Source organism: Stegostoma tigrinum, chromosome 15 (assembly GCF_030684315.1).
Source record: "Stegostoma tigrinum isolate sSteTig4 chromosome 15, sSteTig4.hap1, whole genome shotgun sequence".
NCBI classification, from domain to species: domain Eukaryota; kingdom Metazoa; phylum Chordata; class Chondrichthyes; order Orectolobiformes; family Stegostomatidae; genus Stegostoma; species Stegostoma tigrinum.
In genome coordinates this window covers 59,115,568-59,142,569 of record NC_081368.1, presented here as the reverse complement: position 1 = coordinate 59,142,569, position 27,002 = coordinate 59,115,568, and positions in this window count along the sequence as shown.

The following is a 27,002-nucleotide window of genomic DNA, read 5'->3' as shown; positions in this document are numbered from 1 at the left end:
CTGAATTTTTCAAACTCTGACCATGCCTCATAAGCAGCTGGTAAATCATCTTTTTGATATATTTTATTCATGAAAATTAATATGCTCCAAAACCCTTTATCCATGTCCATATTATCAATCTCTGAATACATTGCTTCATCTTCTGCTATTATATGACAATGAAGGAGCCATTGACATACCTTGCTTCCTCTTTGATAAAGGAGCAATGTCAGTCCACACAGTTACTTCCACGAGTCATTGAACAAGTAGCAAGCTATAAGATGGGCCCTGCATTAGCAGTATTTAAAGTGCCATGTCCCCAAATTGCAGGAAAGGTCATTTTCAAGAACTGCTGCATTTTAAAGTGCCTGGAAATCCACTGCAGTAGTTTTGCAGATGTTCTGAGTTCCAGCATTTGCTCTATGGCATTGTAGCGCACTGACAGGGAGGGCAAAGGGGTATTCTAATCTGTGCAGAGACAGTAACAGATATGGAGGGGTGGCGATACTGGCTGTACCCCTGGATCTGCAGCATGACAGCGAGAGAGCAGTGGCTTCAGGGAAGTCAAAAGCAGCACTATGCCTTTAGCCACCTTGGAACATGCTTCTTGACAGTAATAGGAGACTATTTGGCACATCAGTCAACGTATCCAGTTTCTTGGTGAGCAAACCCATCACTGCCACCCTGTATGCCGCCCCATCAAGATTGTCATCTGACTGCAACTGAAATCATCCACAGCCTCACTGACTAGCAAGCAGGCAGCTGAGCTATCTTCTTCTCCTGGCCTGCCAACGGTTGACATGTGCCTGGTATCTCATCCCATACTGATCCCATCAATGAACTAGCCTCCAGAGTCAATACAGCATTGGGACCTGTTGTGACTTCTTTTTAATAAATATGCAAGTTTAAAGAAAGCTGGATTTAAAACAACATGTGACTGGCAGCCTTTTGGTAGCCTGCTGATGTTGCTATGAGTAATAGTTGCTGAATCCCTAGAGTCACTCGATCTGTTGAGCTGTCCTGTATATCAATTCGAGTATTCAAATATATTGGATCTACTCATTGTTTACCTTCGTGATTGATGGGTTTGTGTTAAGGAACCAGAAACACAACAGTGGTTGTGAATGTCTTCATTAATGCTGGGCTGTTGCTCTCTTTCTTCCTGCAGCTTGACAACTGGCTGTTCTTGAGTAGCTGAAAGTTGGAATGCAAAAGGGAAAGGTTGGAATACAAGAAGGGGATTGGGACGGAAAGCAAAATACTCAAGGTGACAGCTTTAACAGCTTGAAAAACACATTGGCAGGAGAGAGAGCAAACTATGAGTGATTGGTAAAAGGGAAAGGGAAACTTGTTAGAGTCCCAGAGCACAATAGGGCTGATCGCACATTAGAGAGAGATAATGGGTGGTGAGCTTAAATTGAGGGTCACCACCACTCAGGGGACGGGAAAGTTTGAAAAGGTGGGACCTTCATGTGGTGACTTCAACCAATGAGAGAAATGAACCCATGATGTTGGTGTCATTCTGGATTGTGAACCAGGTGATTGTATTCAACTGTGGATAATGTTCCTGCTGTAGCTCAATGGCTGGAGGCATATGCAGGCTGCATGACATGGCTGTGAGGCTGGCTGCATTGAGAGGGGCATGAGGTTAAAGTGGAACCTTTGAAAATGCGGCATGAACTTTGAGTCCCACAGTCTATTGCTGGGTCACTGAAGGTGATGTGTAAGAAAGAGGCTGGTGTTTTGCTGAGGGGGAACTGCCATGTGAATATACCCTCACTGGTATTGATTATGCATGTAAGGTGATAAAATGTCTCATGGTCATCAGAATCAGAATCTAGGAAATGATCTCCCTGGCCAATTGTTTCCATTCCATTCTGAGGTTAATCCTTAACGATATATAACATCCTCTTTGCCCTGGTCTTCAACTTTCCAAGTTTTGAGTTTCAACAACAGCAGGCAACCTTCCTTTAAGGGGGGCATTCACTGTTTAAAATGAGTAACATAGCTGCACCACGTTTTCACAGCAACAATGTTTGGCAGCCCCCTGCTGAGCACAGAGGGAGTTGGCAATATGAAGATGCAGCCAGCCACAAGCTACCAGCTCAACCTCACACTATAATAGTGTGGCAAGAGCACCAAAACTGCAGGGCACTTAACTCTGATGGCACACAGAAATCGGAGCAAGTTCGAGGTTTTGTGTTCGGTGCTGGAATTACTGTTCTTGCTGTGTTCCGCAAGGGTTTAAAGAACGTAACTTTGTGACCCCAAGAGGAACAAAGAATGTTGTTTAAACTATGATTTTATGATTTCAGTAGGTGTGCATACAAATGCATTTCATGTCCGCCCACTTGATATGCAAAAAGAGCAGAAACAAAATCCGAACAGTAAGCAGTGATCACAAGGTAATCCAGCAGCTGACCTAACATTGGGAAGGCCAAGACAGCTGTTACAGTCAGTGATAATGGTTGCAGGTCAGGATGTTAACCATGTCCTGGCCAGTTGGCATGCATGTCACTGGAGACAGTCATAAAAAGGAAGAATATGATTCCCTGCTACAAGAGCATACCGACATGAAAGGAAGTGACAGTATGCAGACTAGGGCTAGTCAGTCTGTCATTACAGTCTTAGCTATAGCTGAATCAAAACCTGAATAATCACAACGCACTGTCCAAAGGGGCCTGGAGCCATCCCAGCTGTCAGCAAAATCCCTACACTCTGTTGGTACACTTATTCCTGCTACATCAGAATCATTGCAAAGATGGAGTCAATTAGATATGTCATACTTAAAGCAAACTACACAATAAAAGGACAGTGGCAGGTCAAGTCCAGCTGCTACAATCTACATCACTCTGATAAAGTGCAATGCATGATTTGAACGTTATGCTAGTACTTATTTATTGCCAAATATAATAAATAAGCAGTCCTCATAAATTGGTAATGCTCATTGAAACATAGAAGATAGAAGAGGAGGAGGCCATTCAGCCCTTCGAGCCTGGTCCACCATTCTTCACAATCATGGCTGATCATCCAACTCAATAGCCTAATCCTGCTTTTTCCCCATAAACTTTGATCCCTTTCACCCCAAGTGCTGTACTAGTCACCTCTTGAATGCATTGTGGAAGAATTATGCAGGAGAGTATAGACAGGCATGGTTAAATTATAACCTTAAGAAATAGTTTCGGTGTGATGATCCTTGGTAAGCAAGTTTAGTTTGTACAGGGCATTAGTTTTCCATCCGGATTGCTTTCCCCAGTATTTCAGCCCTTTTTGCAACTTCCAATTTCTTGTCCTGCATAGGTTTACTGTCTTATATATTGTGAAAAATGTGTAATTATAATGCATATTTTATAAGGAAGCTGCACTGTCTTTAAAATAGGCACAGGGAGTATTATGACAATTGCCCCTGAAAGCCACATAACCTCTTTTGTGGATTCACCTCTGGCCTATGCAAAAAATCAGACTGTGTTATCTAAAGAATCAATCACAAAGAAACATTAAATAAATAAAGAATTCCACAAAAGTGAGTGAAGACTCAAAGCTTCTGTGTTGTCGAGCGGGAGATAGTAGGTGCACTGAAACGCAATAGATCATGAGGGGTCAATGGTCGATGTGAGAGGATGTATCATTTTATGTCAGAATCTAAAACAAGTGGTCACTGTCTAAGAATCTGAGGTCACCCATTAAAACAGAAATGAAGGAAATGTTTTCCTAGCAACCAGTCATAAATTTTCAGACCACTCTTCTTGAAAAAGCAATGGAAATAGAGCCCTTCAAAATTTTTATGGCAGAGGGGGATAATTCTTGTAAAGCAGGGCAATCAAAGGTTATCAGGGATGGGTAGGAATGTGGATAGGAGATTTCAATCAGATCCATCATGACCTTATTGAATGGCAGTGCAGACTCAAGAGGCTAAAAGTCCTTTCACTTCTTATTCACATGTTCATATTGGGTCATAAGGAGTTCTAGCATCATTGACCTTATCAAGGTTAACGTTTGCAGCCTGTTTGTTTGATGTGATAAAAGCTGACTGAGAGGTCCATTCGAAGGAGAGCCATGTGACCTCCAGAACAGAGATGCCTCAAAAAAACAACTGGTTCTCAACAGGATGACAGGGGGAGACGTCCAGGTCTGCTGTATGGAAGCTGGCTACTGAGAACCATAACCCGCTGTAAAAGTAAAAGAAAAGAGCCTACACTGATACCCAGAAGCTGTTCTGCTCAGTCTACCTATGAAACCAACTTCCAACTTCAGAAGGCTGCAGAAGATACTGAATTTGACTTCAAGTTTCAACTTTCTATACTTCAGAAAGAGAAATTTTGAGGGAGTTAGGCCAGTTATATTAGAAACTGTTCTTATTTTAGAAAGCCTCGAACATAGCTGTTATCCAACCTTGCTTTAAATCTTTGTGTCTACATATTAGCTAAATAATTTGATACTTTTTACTTAAGTACTTTCAGCAGTATAATAAATTGACATTATGCACTGCTGCTGGTTATTTTAAATTGAAATGCTCAAAAATTAAACAGGGCTTAAGTACTAATACACACTTTTATGTCACCGCCGCTTTGTGCAAACACCTTGCAAGACAAAGATAAGGACCATAGAGAAGATGCTAGAGATTAGACCGATCACATAGAAAGAGATACTCTGATCAACCAGATCTGTGAAGTGCAGCTTTTGAGATTCCATGAAATGTTTGTTACTGATCCAGTTCTAGTTCATAGCTGGTGCGTTAGGGCCTTCTTAATTGTCACTGGAGAGGGTTACACCCTGACCTGCAGACATCTTTCTATTCCACTTTCAACCTTAAGTAAAAGTCACCTTTTGCCCCTGAAAGAGACAAATGTCTGAAACAGTAGTTGCCATGAGAACTCCCAAAGGAAGCAGCCAACTTGTGTTGCAATTTTGGTATCAATTATCTGTTGAGGAATGATAGCTTTCAGCTCTGACAGAGTACAAAAATGTACACACAGCAGTATGGGTGGAAACAATGTCCCATTATCTTTAAAAAGCCCGGAGTTCTGAAAAAGGTAAAATCATTGCCCTGTAGAATGATCTACGATGTACACAGCTGTTCACCTTTCACTAAATGGTCCAGATCGCAGACTACAACCTCTGCAACATTAATGGTTAATGCTGGAGGTCAGCGTCACTTGTGCAAAGTGATAGTTTTGAAATGGAAACAGAATTATTACAGCACAGAAAAAGGCATCTGAGTCTCCAACCATGCACCAATTCACACAGACCCATTATCCCGCTCTCTCCCTGTAACCCTGCTCATTCTTCCTTTTCAGATTATAATCTAATTCCTTTTCAAATGCTTCAGTTAAACCTGCCTCCATCGCACTTTAAGGAGCTGCAATCCGGGCTCTAACCGCTCATTATGTGAAATGGATTTTCATTCTCTCTTTTGCTGCTTTAACCAACTATTTTTGGTCTGTACTCCTCTCATTCTTGATCCTTTCTTGAGCAAGAATACTTTCTCCCAATCTGACTTGCTCACTCATGATTTCGAATGCCATCAACAAACACGGGCTCATTGGTGTGCGAGTAGGTTTGGTGGACACAGTAATATATTTTAGCCTAACATGCCAGAATTGTAGGTGTAATAAAATGGAGATTGATCCCCTCAGATAACTAAAACTGAAACATCCAGAGAGGCTTGCCTTGCCATATAATCTGTTAAAAGAAGTGTGAAAAGTGATATAACTTGGGTGTCACTTTCAAGCTGTTATAAAGGAGTGGTTAAGTGAAATGAACTCCATTCACTCACTCTATAATAAACAAATGTCGAATAATTTATCTAACTCTAATAGTGGACAAATTAACTGAACCATTGACAAATTGAACAATTCCCCCTTAACTACTAACGATTCCAGAATAAAACAAAATTCTAATGGTACGTTGTCCCAATAAATACAAACCCCACTTATATAAACCAAAAATAATTTTTAAAAATTTAAAATTAGCCTCTTGAAATTACTGCCAGGATACGTCTTCCAGAATATTCTATGCCTTCTCTGCTGATCTTCAGCCAGGAGTGCCTTCCTCTGTCAAATTCTTGTGTCAGGAATATTAGCTAAGAATCCAGCTGTACTGAGAGCTTAGAGAATTCTGTGTGAGCCAGTGATTTTCTCTTTGGAGCTGATGGTTGATAACTCTCACCCCAATTTTCAAGTACCCCCTTCTTTTGTACCCTTGATAACGTGTCAATTTTTTACAATAGGATTGGTCCAAGTTGTAAAAACTATCAGACTTAAATTTAATTGGTTTTTAGTCTCTACATGCCTGGTTTAAATTAATTGGCTGATATTCAAACTGGTTACCTTGTTAACAAAACAAGACTGCTGCCTGGATAACTAACCATACAGCCTTTGCTACAAATGTTTCAATTTCAGGATCCCTCTGTCCACCTGCAAGCCTCAAGCTGCCCACAGACTTTTTTTGAATGTCCAAGCACATATAAAGCATATCATCTTTTAAGGGAACCATACACTCTTTCCCCCATCACTTTATAAACATCTAATTCTAACATCCCGCCTTCTTACCTCCCCTCTGAACCGTCTGTATTCAACCTAGCTCTCAATTGCATTTTCTACAAGCCATCTGTCATAAGCACACTTTCTCTTCTTTATCTTAATTATTTTTCTATTTTTGTCATCTGGGGAGCTCTGGCTTTCTACTACTTTTCTATTTTAAGAAAATATACCTTGATTGTGCCTGATATTCCTCTTTTTCAAACGTGGCCCACTGTTCAGCCCAGATCTGATTTAACCCCATTTTTGTTGTTTCTGGAACTGAAGCGTCTGCAAAGAGTTAATACCGAGTAGGGCCATGAGAACCATCCACACCATGATGTGGATATGGTGGGAAATCTGGGAGATTCAAGTCCAGCAAAGCTTTCATGATGTCAGGAGCAACATGTCACATTTTCCACCAGAGTTGAAATGAGATTTTCATTAGGGAGTGGTGAGGTGCCTACAAAGGGGTTATTGCTGATCGTCATGCTGAGTTGTACCTCACTAATATCAGGACATACTCCAAGAGAGTGGCCACATGCATATCATGTTCATGGTCATTGCAGACTTGAACCAGCTGCTTGACACCATCATTGCACATCTCCAATTGTCTCAAAGCATTAATCTGCGCTGTGATGCTACATTCTGGGTGGAGAAGCATCATTCAGTCCAAAACTGCTCGAAGAGCGCTTTGCCACAGGGTCAGGCACCCAGATCCCAGATTGGGCCAGGCTGTATCTCTCATTTGCTCTTTCAGTTTCTACCCACCTGGATGCCCATAGTATCACTGCCTTTCGTTGCCCTGCCTTGCCATGCTTTTTAGTGCTCTGCCTCTGGAGCCAGAGCATAAAGACTCTGTTTTACAAGCTTGTTTCTGAGCACAGACACAGCACCAGGCAGTGTCCGGTGTTGGTCAGCAATTATTGGTCTGAAAGGTCAGACACATCTGCGAGCAATGCATTCTGTATAACCTTTAGGCATTAGTGTACATTGCTGCTCTATGTTGCAAGGTGGGAAGTAAGCTACTGCTACTGGTCTGTGTATGGGCAATGGGGAAATTGTAGCTGATCATTACCTTGGCAATTGTGTTCTAACTTTCCAAACAAACATGCATTGCTATTGCAACATAGCATTAATGGAGTTTGCTCCTTATCCTGCATGAAATGATCAGAGGTGTTTGTAGCAAGGAGCAGTAATGTGCATGATACAGTAATGATGAAGGATCACACAAAATGCAGCTCTGGAATGTCTTGGGAGCTTGTGCATGGCTGCTCCTCTAGTTGGGTGCCTACTGGCACCACTCTGCCTCCTTGTGAGAAAGGCATACTTGGAGTGGGATCAATTCTCATCCTGCTGTTGCCTTGCAGTTGGTGCTGAAGTCCAATGTCCAGAGCGATGGAGAATAGGTTAGTGTGTCTGCAGCAGATCCTGGGACTGCCAGACCTGGCCTTCTGACAAACCTGCCATCTGCTCTGGTGTCTGCTTGTGCATACTGATATTGATTGATGGTTAATTGTTGACACCACAGGGTCATCTCATGCCTGCGGCTGAGCAACTGCCTGATCTCTGGCAGCCGTCCGAATGCCAGGGGCCTGGAGCATTTCCTGCTCTGCCAGATGTGAAAACATGGCATTAAAGCATTCACCAGTAGGTTTACCCAACTCTAACCCAGAAAATATACCACTAACATGTCAATGTCTGAATTGGCGAGGGAGTACAGCCTTGCTCGAGTTTTCTTTGAGACATCCATGCTCTCTTCCTCAGAGGTGGGAAAGGCAGTCTCTTGTGGCATGGCCTTCTGGACCATGGCTACTGTGAACATACTGTACGTATTTACAAGACATCAAAGAAAGAATCTAGTTACTCAGTGACTAAGGCAGATGGGATATTACATCTCAGGAAAACTGGTCAGCATGGATGAGTTCGGCCAAAGAGTCAGTTTCTGTGCTGTATAACTCAATGACCCTAGAAATTGTGAGATGTTAAGAATAAATTCACATTGGGATAATGCAGAACTAACAAAGCAATGGAAATTGCTTCTTACTTGATCGTTTGGACATGAATGTGCCCACAAGAGCAGTTCTGGCCTTCAATGGCAGGGACCAAGATCTTCTCCTCAAAGTGGGTGAGGAGCTGAATATCAAAGGCCTCACTACCTCTCCTGGCCCTCTTGGTCGTGTTATGGGCTGTTTTTTTTTTCTCCTGCAACAAGAGAAGGGGCTGATGGATTAGGATGACAATGGGTGGCACATTTGTTGCACTGGTGCAGGTAGGGAAAGCACACTGAAGTGTCCCAAGTGAGTGAATAGGTAGTGATAAGGGATTAGTACTGTAGGGAGTGGAAAGCAGTCACCATTAGAGCAAAGATGTTACTTGCAATAGTAAGAATAGTAGAGCAAGAGCTTTGCTGCAAGGTGTAAGAATAGCAGACATAGAGTGAATGTGAGATAGTAAAATGAAAGATGGTGGCACTTAACCTGACAAAGTGGAGAAGGTCATTGGCTGCTATGTGTTCCTCCGGATCACCGACACCACAGTGACCCAGGTGGTGACCCCCAGCCAGGTTGGCAGAGTCTTGTTCTGTGACCTGCCTTATTAGCCCGGGGAGAACGGGATGTCCCTCCTGCACACCGCTCGCAGCATCAAGACTTCTAGGGCCTATCTGCAAACTGCAGCATCAATTGTCCCTTATCGTCTCATGTCTGGGGCAAATAAACTAGATCAAGCAGACCACTAGCACTTGACTGGATACACAGTAATGTTTTTAAAATAGCACTTGCACCAAGGATGCTGGTCCATTCTGGGATATCCATCCTGAAATGAATACTTCTGGATGTGGAGATTGGAAGAACCAGGGCAGCAACAGATGGGCTGACATCAGTAAAGTAGTTAGTGAAATGCAGTTTTGTTGATCACATGAGAAAACTTATGAGTCATTGCTGAAAAAAACCACCCTTGAAACTTAGCAAAAATGACATTTTTTCATTGATAACACACAATAAATTGCATTTTGCTAGATGCAAGATTTCTTCTAGTTAGGCCAAGGAGTGGCTATACTCTACCATGCTACACCAAGCAGACAATGCACTGTTGGAAACTAAGGAAGATGATATCAGCAGTCCTTGCTATGAACAACAACTCACATAGCACAGTGTACACGCATATCTGTATAGCAATTTAAGTTGTTCCACTAGATTTGTCCTTGTCCTTTCCCAAAGTCATAGAATCATAGAATTTCTACCATTTGGAAGCAGACCATCTGGCCCATCAAATCCACACTGACCATCTGAAGAACACCCTGTCCAGACTAACCCATCTCTGTGGCTCTGCATTTCCCATGGGTAACCCACTTGACTGGAACATCCCGTCACACTATGGACAATTAAGCATGGCTGATCCCCTTAACCTGCACATCTTTGGACTGTGAGAGGAAACCAAAGCACCTGGAGGAAACCCACGCTGACATGGGGAGAATGTGCAAACTCCACACAGTCGCCCGAGGGTGGAATCAAACTCGGTACTATGAGACAGCAGTGCTCCCCTCTGAGCCACCATGCTGCCCAGTATCAACCTAAACCTTATGGTACAATGATCACTTGTCCCCAAAATGTTGTCCTGACTCTTGATTCATTTGTCTCACCTCAATCCCAAGAACCAAGTCTAGTGGTTCACTCTTTCTCTTTGGGATAGAAACATATTGCTGGAGAAACTTTTCCTGAACATACATTAAAAACCATATCCCTCCCTGACTGCTCTTTACAAATCTTCTGTCTACATTATGAATAATTTAAGTGCCTCTAAGTAACTTCACTACATTTTCTGCACTTAATAGAACATAGAACATAGAACATTACAGCACAGTACAGGCCCTTCGGCCCTCGGTGTTGTGCCGACCTGTCATACCGATCTGAAGCCCATCTAACCTACACTATTATATACCCTCACTATATATACCCTCAATATTTTATTAACTTCTATAAAGGTCTCCGCTCAATCTCCTAGGCTCCAGTGTAAAAAAGTCCCAGTCTATCCAGCCTTGTTTAAAAATTAACTCAAGCCTTCTATACCTCATTATATTTAATCCCCTCATCCAAATACGTAAATAGCTGGGGCCCAAGCACAGATCCCTGCTATATGCCACTTGTCAGTGCCTTTCACTCCAAAATTACCTATTTATTCCAGTCTCAGTTAACATTCTCGTAAAACTTCTTTACACCCTTTCCAGTTTAATAACGTCTTTTAATAACAGGGTGGCCAGAATTGTATGCAGTACTCTAAACGTGGCCTTACCAATGTCTTCTGCAACTGTAATATGCTGTCCCAACTCCTCTACTCAATGCTCTGACTGATGAATGCAAGCATACCAAACGCCTTCTTTAGCATCCTATCTACCTGTGATTCCACTTTCAAGGAATGATGACAACATTCCCCCAGGGCCCCACCATTAATTGTGTAAGTCCTGCCACAGCTTGTCATACCAAAATGAAACACCTCAACATTTATCTGAATTCAACTCCATCTGCCATTTCTCAGCCCACTGCACCAATTGATCAAGATCCCATTCTGCTCCTAGATAACCTTTCCCACTATCCACTGTAACATCAATTTTGGAGTCTTCTGCAAATTTACTGACGAGTCTCATCCAAATCATTTATATAAATGATGGCATGGCAGCTCAGTGGTTAGCACTGCAGCCTCACAGCACCAGGAATCTGGGTTTGATTCCATCCTCAGGGAACTGTCGGTGTGGAGTTTGCACATTCTCCCACTGTCTATGTGGTTTCGTCCGAGGGCTGGGGTTTCCTCCCCCAGTCCAAAGATGTGCAAGTTAGGTGGATTGGCCATGCTAAATTACACATAGTGTCCAGGGATGTGTAGATTGGGAGACATTTAGAGGGTTGGGTCTAGGTGGGATGTTCTGAGGGTCAGTGTGGACTTATTGGGCCTAAAGGGCCTGTTTCTGCACTGTAGGGATTCTATGATCAATGAACAACAGTGGGCCCAGCAGCGACCCTTGCAGCACACTGCTGGTCACAGGTCTCTAGTCTGAAAAACAACCCTTTATCACTACCATGTGTCTCCTTCCTTTAAGCCAATTTTGTATCCAATTGGCTAGCAATTGTTGGATCCCATGTGATCTAACCTTGCTAACCAGTCTACCATGTGGAACCTTGTTCAAGTCCAATTCGACAACATTACTGCATTGCTCTCATCTGTCTTTTTGGTCACGTTTTCAAAAATATCAGTCAGATTTAACAGACATGATTTCCCACACACAACGCAATGCTGACTATCCCTAATCAGTCCTTGGCTTTCCAAATGTGTGTAGTTCCTGTCTCTCAAGAACTTCCTTCAACAACTCAACAGTTACATTATGCTCACAGGTCTGTGGGTCCCAGACTTTTCCTCGCAGCCTTTCTTAAATACTGGCGCAACATTAGCGACCCTCTAGTCTTCCCTCTTCTCTGCACCCCAACCCTACACCCCCTCCCTCCCAATCCCACGCTCGCTCCTACCAATCCCATGTGCCCCCCTCCACCCAACCCCACGCTCCCCCCCCAACCCCACTGTTGTTCCCCACTCCCCCCACCAACCCCATGCTCGCTCCCCCCTCCCCCCCAATCCCACGCTCGCTCCCCCCTCCCCCCCCCTGTAATTTTTGTGCAATTTGTTCTTCTGCGTTTTTCCCATTAGTTGGGAGCCAATGGGCAACACTGGGAACATTTTTGGTGGTCTAGCAGGTCGAACAGTTTAGCTTTAGCAAATAGGCTCCTCTGGGACATGCTTTGTCTCTAACACTGCAATGCTCTTAATCAATATCACTTCATATCTACCACCAACATTCTGCCCCACTCCACCTATCTTCTTTTCCTATCTTTCTGGAACACCTTGAATCCAGAAATGTTGAACACCCTATCTGTGTTCCTCTGCAACAAGTCTTTGTTATAGCCATAACATCATATATTTACCTAACAGCCTGTGCCTGCAACTCTACAATCTTATCAATCACATGCATGCACAGTAACCCTGATTTTGACTTTATTCCTTTCTTGCTTGCTCTGACCCCATCTACAAACTTACCATTCCTTTTTCCAGTACTATTTAATTGTCCTAGTATTTTGTGTGCCTGAGCATTTCTCTCTAGCACTACTGTGTGGCTCCCACGTCCCTGCTAAATCCATTTATGCTCTCCCCCTTAGCACTGCAAAAGAAGGAACTCATTCCCAGCCTTATTGAGGTGCAACCCATCTATCTTGAATAAGTCCTAAGCCTCTTAGTGTGAATCCCAATGTCCCAAGAATCTAAACCCCTTCCTTTTAAACAAACTTTTCAGGCACACATTCAATCTTCTATATCTGTATGTGGCACTGGACATAATCTAGACATGACTAATTTCCTCCTTAATTCCTGTAATTCTGACCTCGGGATGAAACACCACTTTCTGCCTGTCATTTGCACCAATGTAGACCATGAAAGGTGACCATTTTTTGTCCCCCTTAAGGGTTCTCTGCAGCCACTCTGTAACATCCTCAACGTCGGCATCGGGAAGCTAACATGCCATCCCAGATTCACATCTGTGGGACATGAGGCACTAGGCTTCTAAAGAAGCTAATATGATGATAATAACAGGATTAATGACAACAACCTACATCTTCAATAGTAAAACACTTGAATCACCTTTCAGTCAACAGTGATTTTGCAGCAATTGACAAATATGGAATAACATCCCCAAAACACATCTGCAAAATTGCAACTTAGCAAGACATTGCATTTAAAATCAATTGTAATTTCCAGCCCATCGGCAAAGACATTAATGCCTTTCCTAAGATTAGGAAAAAAAGTAGAGATAAATAAGAAGTGACATTTTATTACATAAAAAATCAGAACTAGTTCATTTATATCAAGATTAACAAATTATCAATTCAGCCCACTTATGCTGCTGCCAATTTATGCTAAATTCAACCCAGAAGTGTTTGATATTAGCCCAAAGTATGAATAAAAATAGAAGATTACATAGTTCTCCTCAGCCAGCTGTGCATCAAAATCCACATTCTTCACTAAAGTTACTTTCTAGGACAAATGGAGATCACACATCAGAGATTCAAAAACACAAATTGCTGGAATTCAAAATAACAAAATTATTTCAAGTGGTTCATTAAAAATATTTCTCCCCAATTATTGTAGTTACGTGTGTTATGATGTGTTTAGAATTGCTTAGCTCTATCCTGTTGAGAAACTGTGCTCAAAAAGATTCAATAAAAATGGTTCAACCAGGGATAAGAACTGCTGTCACTCCCTAATACCACTGGTCAAAGGAGAGAAGAGCATCTTACATTTACAATATAACAGACAAGGTTTCTGTGATTTTTATAGTTTGGAAAGGAGGGAGAAAGAGTCGCAAGGCTCTTCAGAAACATTTGGCCCAACAGCTAGTAGATTCGCAGAGTTCGTGCCCAGTTTAGGGAATCTAAGTGCAAGGTGTGGTAACTAAACTCAGGATGTTATTTTTCAATGCAGCTGCAGGAGTCTCATACTGCTGCTGCTGCTAGGAAATAGTGACAATTGATATGTGTGCATTTTTTTGAACTGGTGTTATCTCACAGCTCTATGCTATGTGTAGGAAGAAAGAAAAACAAGGATGAGGAAGTGTTATTGCTCAGTAGACATCTGAAGAATCTTTCCTGGGGGCTGCAGCGTTAATGGCCTGAAGTTCTCCTCGTATGAAACATATGGTCCCAGTGGGAATACAACATGGTTATTATAGTGGTTTGGAGAGATTTATTAATGATCTCTCAAATAATAGAAGCCATTCCACAGGTATTGAGAACTGACTGCTTAAAATTCATCGCTTATACTGTCTTTCCATAATTACATATAATTAAACCTGTTAGCAATGTTGAGAAACTTTGATGAACACCTCTAGTGCGATTGAAAATGAATATGTTTTAATTGGAAACTACAACCTGTAACAAATAAGAAACTCAAATTACTTGCTTATCAGTAAGTGACAAATGAGGGAGTTAAATTATCAGTGAATAGAACTTGTCAGAATTCATCTATCACAAGGTGAAACGTCTTTTGTTTTTCATTTGAATGGTACCTTGAAGAGAAGTTAACCTATTCAGTAGTCAGCTGAGATACTGCAGAAACTGAATGCAGCATTCGGCTTCCTGTGTTGTCGCCTTTGATTGTTACCTATTGTCGATTAATTACCGAAGTAATTTCACTGAAATACTTATTGAATTTAAAGTCAATGACAAACAGTGTTACGGGTTATTTTTCACAAAGCTAAGAAATCTTAAAATGTTATCTGCTAATTGAATGACAGAGGATAGGATTCAGTATTGTGTGTTATATTTCTTTGCTATGCCTTGAAAAGATCATCTTCTTCTAGATGGCAGGCAGGGAAATAAAACTAAGTGGAGGGTTGACTCATAGATACATTGAGTCAAACTGTCTCTTTCTGCACGATAATATGATATTAGAACATCGGCATTGTGGATATAAACTAAAGTTTATCTAATAATGGCCAATAGCAATGAGTCAAAGTTAGGAACTACCTCAGCACTTCACATTTTTCCTCCTTTTTGAACTTACACAAGGTTTAGTTTTGATTTGTAAATCTAATGTTTATTCTCTCCTTCCCAAGAATAAGAGTAATCAGTATTCCAATAATAATAACATCCACATGCATTGATGTCATGATGTAGTATTAAGATAGTAAAACGTTCCACTGTACTTCATTTCTTAAGTTATTGTTTCACAGGATATGGGTATAACTGGCTAGGCGAGCATTTATTGCCTGTCTCTAATGGCCCTCTGAAAGGTAGCAGTAAGGTACCTTCTTGAACTGTTGCAGTTAATGTGGTATAAGTACACCCAAAGCATTACCCCAAAAGGAATTCGAGGATTACAATTTAGTGACAGTGAAGGACTGGAATTATAGGTCCAAATCAAGATGGCGTGGAGAATATACAAATGGTGGGGTTTCTGTTCATTGATTCCCCTTCAGAAGGACAAAATCAGACAACTGTACCATGTGAGGTAATACTAGAAAAGATGGCATAAAGCTTGATCAATGAGATACAGTTTAAAAAGTGGCTTAAGGGAGAAGAGCAAAGCAGAAAGATTAAAAGCCTTCATGCATGAATTCCAGAGACTAGGACCTACACTGTTGAACGTACCGTTGCCAAGTGGGAAGTGGAGGAAAATTGGGATGGTTGTGTGTTCACAAAACTGGTTGCCAATGCTTACCACAATTGGCATAGCCATAACTGAAATATTGACCAGTGGTGTGGCTGAAAGGATTGGAAATAACAATGTATTTTTAATTGCCATTTCACACCTCCTTCATCCTCATCTAAAGCTGCACATATCTACTTCAAGGGCCTCTTTCTGACTTCATTGCATCACCTGTCCTTGAGCCTGATTTCTGCCTTTCTCCTTTCAAGAATTGCCAGCAACCAAGCACCGGTGTCGGAACTTGGGATTTGAAGAGGAAAAAGAGTGATTATGATGGGGTATTCTCATTGGATCTTGTAGTTGCCATACAGCACAAACATGCTCTCCTCACTCGGGATGACCCGGATTCATGCTCCTATTCTAGTTTCTCCAACAGTGCACAAGATGCTCCATGTCAGCCAGCTGAGCTTGATGTCACTCAATGGTGAAATGATGAAGCCAAATCTGAGTTTTCTAGGCTGACAGCTGCTTAGTGTTGTTCACTGCAGTCCCCCTCATTGAAAGTCAACAGCATCCTACCATCCATGCTGCAGCATGGGTGCCTAGTTAGAATTTGGATGTCATATTTATAGAGTCAAACATCACAGAAACAGACCCTTCAGTCAAACTCATCCATGTGACCAAGTTTCCCAAACTAAACGATTCCCATTTGCCTACATTTAGCCCATATCCCTCTAAACCTTTCTTATACATGTCCATGTCTAAAGGTCTTTTAAATGTTGTCACTGTACCTTCATCTGTTACTTGCTCCGGCAGTTCATTCCACATACAAATCACCCTCAGTATAAAAACATTGCCCATCATGTTGCCTTTAAATCTTGCTCCTCTCACCTTAAAATTACTCTCTCATGTTTTGAACTCCCCCACCCTAGAGAAAAGGCCTTTGTTATTCATCTTATCGATGCCCCTCATGATTTCATAAACGTCTGTAAGGTCACCTCTCATCCACCTTTCCTCCAGTGAAAAAGGTCGCAGCCTATCCAGCCTCAGTGTATAACTCGAATCTTCCAGTCCCAATAACATCCTTAGAAATCTTTTTTGCTCCCTCTCCAGTTTAATAATATCCTTCCTATAACAGGGCAACCAGAACGGTAACACAATATTCCAGAAATGGCAACGGCGGCGTTTGTGTTAGCTATGCAACCAGCAAGATGTCATAATGGTATATAACACAGAAATGGTAAGGTGTTGTTTTGTTCTTGTGGGAAAATTAATTACTTTAACTGGTGCTGCAATTGGCTGAGCTGACCATATACAGATCTGCTTAAAAGGTGAAGTATTAGATTCCTCCTTCTTTCCGCCTCTTCAACTGCCCAGGGTATTCCTTTTGACAAGAGCGGTGCTCTCATAATGGCAGGGCCACCATACAACTCCTTATGGATATAACCAATTTTAAATAGTCGAACGGACCATCAAATACAGCTACAATGTCATCAAGAGCCAGCAGAAAATGATATTCATTTAAGCTGAAAGTAGTGTGGTGTGTCGTGGGTGGTGAGGAGTGAGCCATGTGTGGTCAAAATGCTCTGGGGGAACATGTTCAACTCTGCAAGATTGAGAAAGCATGTTGGCTAGAACATTGAGGTCAAGAATGGCAAGAATGGTTTTAATGAAATTAATGTTATATTTTGTCACAATCCAATTAAAGACCTTTAACATTTGAACAGAAGCCCAATTATGTTGTTTTCACCAGTACAATTATACTACAAGATGTCGTGTTGTTTCAAAAACCAGACGTCAAATTCATAGCACAGAAATAATTAATCAAAACAACCTCTATTAACAATGTGGATCCTAACCAAGTGCGTTTTACACTCATGTCTACTTCTTACTTGTCGCAAGCACTTTTTTATAAGAACATCTAATTTCTTAAATTTCTGTATTTCTGCATGGACCACACATTAGTTTGTCACAGTGCTCTACAAAATTCTCTTCAGCTCAGTTATTCTGAGAGGTAAAATCTGCATTTTATCACCTATTGACTCTGGATACCTCAGCTCTTTGTCCTGCTCTTTTATATATAAATATATATATATCCCAGATAATCTGGTTGTTGCTTTCTTTATTTAGCAGGAATTTTGCAGAATCTTCCACTGGTTTCAAATTAATAATCTTTCAGCTTCTGACACAAAATTCAAAGAGACATTAAGCTGTATATGTTGGTAGCCTATGATGTAGCGGATAGACTAGTTTACTGTAAGGACCACAGCTCTGAGAACAGTTATTTAAACATCCCATGCTGCAGTTAAAGAAAAAGGGAGAATTTTCTTATCCTAAAGGCTATCAGAGAACCATTGCTAAATGAAAATCAGGGCAAAAGAGTTTCTGTTAACCTGCAAAACCAAGAATCACAAAATCGACTGTTCAACTACCAATTTCAATGCTACCTGTAGCATTCACTGCAGTGGCTAGAGCATTAAATTATCTAGCCTTCAAGGTCAATTCAGTCTGATTTTTAAAACTTTTTATATTTTTGGACTCACTTCTTGTTTCTAATACGTATGTATGTGTGTTGTGTTACTGTTTCTTCTTGTATTTGGTAAGTAAATATCTCTGTCTTTTTTAGAAATTGAGAAAACGTCTGCTTAAGTTGGTTCCTTGTTCAGCATAATTTCATTTGGGTCCAGATGAAAAAGTATTAACAAGAGGAAGGATCCTTTGAAAATTAACCCTATTGCCACCAACTGAGGTGGTACATGAATTACACTCCTCAACTCAGAACTTAAAAGTTTGATGTAGACCATCTGGAAATTGTGGAGCCTCACCTGTTCGTAGCAATGAAGTATATCAGTTTGATAACCTTTTAAGGTTCACTGAATGCCTTCAAGCTATTTTAGCTCTACGTCCCAAAACAAACATTACACTTTTGTGGATGACACTTTTTTAGTATTGTAGGCAATGAAGACTCGCTGGAGAAGTAAACACATCTGTTGCTTTATAGCAGCCTCTTTTCTATTATTCTAACCAAAGCAAAAACTATTTTCTAAATCACATGAATTACTTATTTACAACAAAATTGATTAATATTACCTTTTGCCTTCTCTGTATACTTCCCACAAATCCTAAATCCTCATCACTGCTCTCAAAAGCAACTGGCATGCTCTACATCATAATGTAGCATTTACAGAATCAGTGCTACAGAGCTTGCCTTTGCTTCTGAAACTATCAAATACATTTTGAATCAGGACAATTCAGATTTTGTCCAGTTTAGACCTTATTGAAGTTTACTGACCTGTTATAGTGGTTCTATATAAAACCCAGTGACAAGTGATCTATGACAATGAGGCTGCTCACAAAATCAAACTTTAAATGAGTTTTTATGATTTGAGCATTCATCAGTTATAGCTTAGACCCCCAAAGTCAAAGTACCACAAAGTACCTGGAAGACGATAATGAGGTGGAGGGCAGAATGGGTACAAGAACCAGACAAAATGACTAAATGTGACACTTCCAAGAGAAATTAAATTCATAACTATCCTTCAGATCAGTAAGAGTGGGAAATCAGCCTACAACATACATCAAGTTTGATATCACAAAGAGTACTGCCACCTTCTCAAACTAGACCAGAAGATCATCTCTGAAAATGTGAAAGAAAATAGGTACCCACTGGTTGGACTCATACTTGTCACATAGGAAAATAGTTGTGGTTTTGGAGGTCAGGCATCTCAGTTCCAGGACGATGGGAACTGCAGATGCTGGAGAATCCAAGATAATAACATGTGAGGCTGGATGAACACAGCAGGCCCAGCAGCATCTCAGGGGCATCTTCTCCTGAGATGCTGCTGGGCCTGCTGTGTTCATCCAGCCTCACATTTTAATATCTCAGTTCCAGGACATTTCCGCAAGGTGTCCTCAGAGTAGTCCCTGTGGCACATCAACTTCAGCTGCTTCATTAATCATCTTTCCTCCATCGTAAGGTCAGAAGTGGCAATGTTTGCTCATGGCTACACACGATTTAGCATTATTTGCAATTCCTCAAATACTGAATCAGTTCACAGCCAAGTGCAACAAAATCTGGGCTGACAAGTGGCATTACATTCTCACCGCACAAATGCCAGGCACAGATCATCTGCAATAAGGAGGAATCTAACCATCACTACCTGACATTCAGCGGTATCACAATCACTGAATCCCTCTCTGTCAACATCATGGGGGTTACCACTTATTGGAGATTATACTGGACTCATTATTACTCCAAAGCATGTCCACTATCTACAAGGCACAAGTCAGGATTATGATGGAATGCTGTACAATTGCCTGGATGAATGCAGCTCCAAAAACACTCAAGAAGCTTGACACTACCCATGATGAACCAGCTTGCTTAATTAACATTAACATCACAAACGTTCACTCCTTCCACCACTGATGCTCAGTAGTGTCAGCATGCACCAACTACAAATGCGCTGCTGAAGTTCACCAAGGCTGCTAAGACAACACTTTCCAAATCCACGATGACTACAATCTAGAAGGACAACAGCAGAAGATAGATGGTAACATTATGGCCTGCAAGTTTTCTTCCAAGCCACTCAATATCCTGACTTGGAACTATATCACCATTTCTTTGGTGCTTGTGGATGTAAATCCTAGAACTCCCTTCTTAAAGGCATTGTAAATGTATCTCTACCAAATACATGGCAGTAGTCCAAGAAGACAGCTCATAGTCACCTTCTCAAGGTCCACTAGGAACAGATAATAATTGCTGGCCCAACACCTCAGATGATCACACCTCATAATTGAACTCTAAAATAACTAAGTAAAATCACCTTGAAACTGAACAATGTCATGATAACACATGGAGGAACTGAGATTCAACAGTTCAGAACTACCCAAATGCCAGAGACTCATAAAGCGAAAGATATTAGTTACATGTTCTATGTCATTAATCATGTATTTGAGCTGTTGTAAAAAATTACAGCTTGCCATGTAAGCCATGAAATGTTAAATACCTACTGGAAATTATCCTCCAATCAGAAGTAAGGAAGCTGTGGTAAAAATATACCCAGGATGTTTTCATGGGATCATTGGTTATTAAGGATTTGAGTACCCACATCACTATTGGTCCAGCCTTGAAGCTACTAAGTCATCCCTTCTGTAAAATGTTAATAGAACTAAAAGGAAGAGAGACCCAACAGATGGAAGAAAAGGACGTGATTACCAGAGTCATAGAATTTACAGGATGGATAAATTCCATCATGGTGTGAGAGAAGCCAAATGGACAGCCAGGAATTTGCCTAGCTTCTTTAATCTTGATCAAGTAATAAAGATAAATCACTCTCCTATTCCAACACCTGTAAAAATAATACAGCACTGGCAGGGGCAATGACTTTCAGCAAGCTTGATGCCAAAATATCTACTGAAACTTGAAAATAGATGTGGAAGTTTGCTGTTGACAACATACCACACATCTTTGACCAATGCAATTTTCTGGCTTCAAAGTGAATCAGCGAGCAGATGAGACATATTAAGGATGCAAAGAAGCAGTTGGCATAGCTAGTAATGTCTAGATTTATGGTGTAAATGAAAATGATCACAACCCCAATCCACAAGAAGCCATGGGGAGAACCAGGAAATCTGGAATCAAGCTAAACGCTACAAACTCCTGTTATGAAGGAGATAGAATGCCATTTCTTCACGTTGGTGTACACACCTGATAAAGTCAAGATGAGCCCTGGAAAAATCATAGCCAGCTTTGAGATGGAAGCTCTTGAAGATTTGAGTAGTTTCCCTGCTTGATGAATTGCTGAAAAAAAGTCATCATAATTCTAATGGACCATAGGGTTGTTGCGTCATTAGAGGTGGCTGTTGGTGCTTTAACCTGAAGGTGAACACACCTCAGGCAAGGGGATAGGTTGAAGAAGGACAATCTTTCATGATAACCTCAGTCAGCAGGGGAATTAAAACTGCCCTGCTGGTATCAGTCTTCATCACATATCAGCTCTCGAGTCAAATCAGCTAATGAACCCTCTTTAACTAGTTACTTGATAATTACAAGTGACATGACACAGCAAACCTGTGAAACATGAGAGAGAAGATCTAGGCATAAGTATCTATTGCCTAACGAATGCGCGATTGAAATTGGGTCAGAGTTAAGATCAGCAAAGATGAAGAGTTATGGCAATAGTGAAATTTTACTTTGTTCTTCATAAATGATTCAGGAGTTTTAAGCTTGTGTAATTGTTGTTGCATAAAAAAACTACTAGTTTAATTAATGACTACTGGGGAGGAAATCTCCCACACTTCTTGGTCTGGCCCAAATGTGACATCAAACCAACAGTAATAACTCTGAACAACTCCCTGAAATGGCCCAGCAAATCATTCAGTTTATGAGCAACAAATGGGGAGGCAGGTACCAACACCTATATCCCATGGATGACTTGAAAGAAAAATGTAAGGATTACATGATAAGATCCTGCAATACTTCAGAATTAGTCTACCAGAGATGATGTCTTACCAGAAGTTAGTGTCTGTAGCCCAAATCCAGAATAATGAAACCCAAATGATACAGGAAGAACCTCTTCAGAAGAAGGCCACATGGGAATGAAGAAGGGTCAGCTCAGAGCCAGACCAGCTCTAATGGATGGTATATGGTGACAGTTCAAAAGAGGCAATAGTCAGAAGACTACACATGAGTGGGATGTAACTAAGTTGGGAACTTAATTCCGATTTAACTTCAGTGCATTATCTTTTATCTTTTATTATTATCAATCTCCAGGGATTTGGTGAGTTGTTCTTTCATTGCTCCTAAGCTAAGAAATTGCAAATTCAATTACATTACTTTAGCTGTGTAAATTATTAACTAATTTTCGAGTTCAGTAGGATGTATCAGTACTGGTAATGCTTATTGGGTTTGGTAATGTGTATTGGTATTAGTAAGATTTATTCAGCCATAACAAGAAAGCAAGACAAATAAAAGAGTTACAGGACTGCTTCAACCTCATGTCCATTCTGTGTTATGCTGGAACTCCAGGACATTTCCGTGCTCTGGATAAATATTTGTGCTGGAGAGTCCATCAGCTGCAGCAACTTATGCCTCCAGGGGTTTCAGAACTTCAGCAGCGGCATTTGTACAGTACATCCGTGAGATGAGAGCTAAGTGGAGAGCCCGTTCATAGATGTGGTCACTCCGCAACCTAACATAACGAAGGGAGAGAGGGAATGGGTGATCATCCGACAGTCAAAAAGGATGAGACAGGCCACACAGGAATTCCATCGAGTGTGTTCCACTCTCCAACCAGTAATGAGCTCTGAATACTGATGAAAGTGATGGTTCATTTGGGAGTGCAGTCATTGCCTGGTCCATAACAGCACGGGGTGACTTAGCTGTACAGGGCTATATACAGGGAAGCCTGGAAGGATCACAGCGATTGGTGATTCCATAGTCGGGTGATAAGATTGATATTTCTCTGGCCTAATTGAGGTTTCCAGGGAAATGTATTTCTTCCCTGTTACCAGGTGAAGGACCTTATTGAGTAGGTGCAGAGCACCCTGAGTTGTGGAGGGTGGGGGTGGGGGCAGGGAAGTTAACAGTCAGTAGTCTTGGTCCACATCTGTACCAAAAACTTCCAGAGAAAAGGGATGTGGATCTGTAGCCATAATGTAGATAAGTAGATAGAAATTGAACAACCTGAACCTCAAAGATTGTAATTTCTAGATCACTCTCAGTAACATTTGCAAGTGAGTACAGTTGCAAATAAGAAGATGACACAGTTAAATGTGTCTAGCAGAATAGGAACGGACTAAGGGGTTTAAATTCTTGAAATATTAGGACTGGTTTGGGGGGAGTAAGGCCTCAACAGGCTGCACCTGAACAAAGCTGAGTTCCTTGCAGAAGGTTTTGCTGGTGCTGTTGGGTAGGGTTTAGCAGGGGCATGGAAATCGAAGATAGATTCAGTTGGAACAAAATTAAAACTTAAAATGCGAGGAAGAAAATTAGCGATGAGTCTGGGAAGCAGACGAACGAAAGGTTAGAAAACAATAACAATGAAAAAAAAAGCTTGGCAGTGTTCAAAGGTACTAAGAGTAGAGCAGATGAAGCATAAATTTATTGATCTGAAAGAGTTAATGGTTTTGATGATGCCAAGGAAACTTGGCCACAGTAATGAAATTGGGAAACAGGCCTAAAACTAGTTTCCATCCAACAGTAATGTAGGTTTTTTTTAATGGAATCTGTGGGTCGTTGCATTGATGCAACAAACCTCACATTTGTGACTTCTTGTTTCAGCAATAGACTCTTTGTTAAATCAGAAAGGCGGCTATCCTTACTTCAGAAAAGAACAAACATAACTAGAGAGTGCAGATAGAAATGTAGTGTGACGCTTGGGCCAACAGGCTGAGGAATGGCAAATGGAGTTTAATTTGGGTAAATGTAAGGTGTTGCTTTTTGGTAAAATAAACAAAAGCAGGACTTACACAACTAATGGTAGGGCCCTGGGTAGTGTTGTAAAACTGAGGGGCCGAGGGGTTCAAATACATAATTCTTTGAAATTTGTATCACAGGTAGATAGGGTGGTTAAGAAGGCATTTAGCACACTTGTCTTCATTGCTCAGATCTTTGAGTATATGAGTTGGGATGTAATGTTGAGATTGTTGAGGATGTTAGTGAGGCCTTTTGTGGAACACTGTATGCAGTTCTGGTTGCTATGTTACAGAAAGGATATTATTAAGTTGGAGAGGGCTCAGAAACGATTTACCAGGATCTTGCCAGGAATGGAGGGTTTGACTTATGAAAATAAGCTGGATAGGCTGGGACTTTCTTCACTGGAGCTTAGGAAGTTGCGAGGTGACCTATGATGTTTTATAAAATCATGAGAGACATATGTAAAGTGAGTAGTAAAGGTCTTTTCGCTAATGTGGAAGAGTTCAAAACTAGGGGACTTTTTTATGGTAAGAAGAGAAAGATTTAGAAAGAACACTAAGGCAGAACACTTTTTCACATAGAGAGTGGTTCGTGTGAGGAATGAACTGCCAGAGGAAGTGACGGATGCATCAACAGTTATAACATTTAAAAGACATTTGGATAAGTTCATGAATAGGAAAGGCTTGGAGGGATATGGGGAACCAGAGGCAGGTGGGCTAGTTTAGTTTGAGAACATGGTTGACATGGACTAGTTGGGCTTAACGGTCTGCTTCCACGCTATGACTTGATGACTCCATGGCTCTGTTTCAATTGTGATTATAAGTGTCTTCCTGCCATCTTAAATCCTCACTTACAATTTCCTGCCTTTCCCCATAACATTTATAACCTTAGTATAGCTATGACAGAAACATGGCTTTAGGATCTCTGTGTGTTACGCTCCCCTGGCAGAGCCACTGCTGAGCAGTTCATTCAGCTATACCTTGTTCTTAGAGGGAGCTGTAGGCTGGTTAGGGAATAGGACCCTTCAGGCCTATCACTTGTGCAGTTCATGGCCTAAGCCCTGTGATTTTTGGTTGCTGGAGCCCCTGTCTCATAGATCAAATTACTTAACCCCCTGCTCACTATAAGGATACTCACAACCATTTTCTTCACATCACGCATTTCAATTTGCACAACAATGGAAGGTGACAGTGAGAAATCCCTGTTAGTCACTTCCAGCCTCAGCCTGGTGAGTTATTTACTTCTATATCCAACTAGAGGGTGAACATCTGGTCTCCTTCTAGAACAACAGCCATTGAAACAATGACAGAATTTATTCATTTGAACATTACCAACTGTTATTAGCTCTAGATCCAAAGCTGCAGATGAAAAATTACAGGAAGCAGAAGCATGCCTGTCTAATGTCATGACTTTGCACAAGGAGTGAATGCACATGAAATAAGTTGCCCAGAAAGAGAATTACATCAGGTAGTATATTAAAATGCAAAAATTCAAATGCATATTTGAAAGACGATGAAATTAATTTTTTAAAATACTAGCAGGTCAATCAACATGTATGAAGAGAAACTGTGTTTATAAACGAGTTAAACTTTCATCAGAATTAGAAGGTGCTAAACTTCAGTGGGCTTCCAACAACTGTAAATAAATGAAGTCCCAGGGAAAAGTTAGTGTTTGGGAAAGGACAACTTTTTTTTTCATTTATTCACAAGATGTGAGCATTGCTGCCGAGACCAGTATTTATTGCTATTTGACTAATTGTTCAGAGAGCAGTTAAGAGTCAATTACATTGCTGTGGGTCTAGAATCACATGTCGGCCAGACCAGGTAAGGATGGCAATTCCCTTCCCTAAAGGACGTTAGTGAACCAGATGGGTTTTTCCCAAAAAATCAATGAATTGTTTCATCGGCATCATTCGACTCAATTCGAGATTTTGTTTCAGTCAATTAAAATTTCACCATCTGTTATGGACAATCCCCTTACGGACAATCTTTGATGGGATGAAAGGAATGAATGATTTAAATGACTAAAATAATGATAATGTAAGTTAAAATTATGTGACTAAGACTTGAAATATGGAATAAGGACGGGTCCAGAGGACATATAAATATTTAGAGAGTTCTTGGTAGTAATGGCAAGTGGGAAATGATTAAGAATTTAAAGTGTGGAATGTGCTCCCAAACTGCACCCATTGAGAGATTGTATATTTAATTCAAGTATTTACATATGAACTCAATAAAATTCAGAGCTTGTTTAAATTTAACACTGCCATTCCCAGAGCAAGAATGTGGCAGCAAGACTGAGGAATGAGCTGTTGTTAACTAATTTTTATAGCATTCTCTGTGGACTGTCAGAAGCAGGAATGCTTGTCCTCGTTTTCTCAAGGAAGTCTTCTTGCCTACACTTTGTTGATGATGGGCCCTTTTTTTCCGCATTATGATGATGAACTCACCCCTGATCTCTCATTCCCTCTTCGCATGATCGTGAAGTACCTTCATCCCCTCTCCCCCTCCAAGACATAAAGTCTCACTCTCTGTCTCGTCAACTATTCTTCCATCCAAACATCGATCCCTTGCTTTCAGGATTTTTCAGATTCAAGAAATATACAGATGAGCCTTAGAGGTATGCATGATCCAACAATGGCCTCAATGGTCATGAGAGAGGCAGAGAAGGTTGGAACTGAAGTAACTTAGCTCAGAAATGTATACTGAAATAGCCTTTCATATGGTATAAAATAAACACATTTTGTATAAGTACTATCATTTCAAGAAATAATTTGAGGTTATCTGGGAACCATACTAAAATATTTTTCATCCTCCATGATTCCTGACCTCTAACAAAAGCTGATCATTTGGTCATCCTGCATATGCCTTCACTCTTGTCCATACTCTTGCATGTGCTCGCGG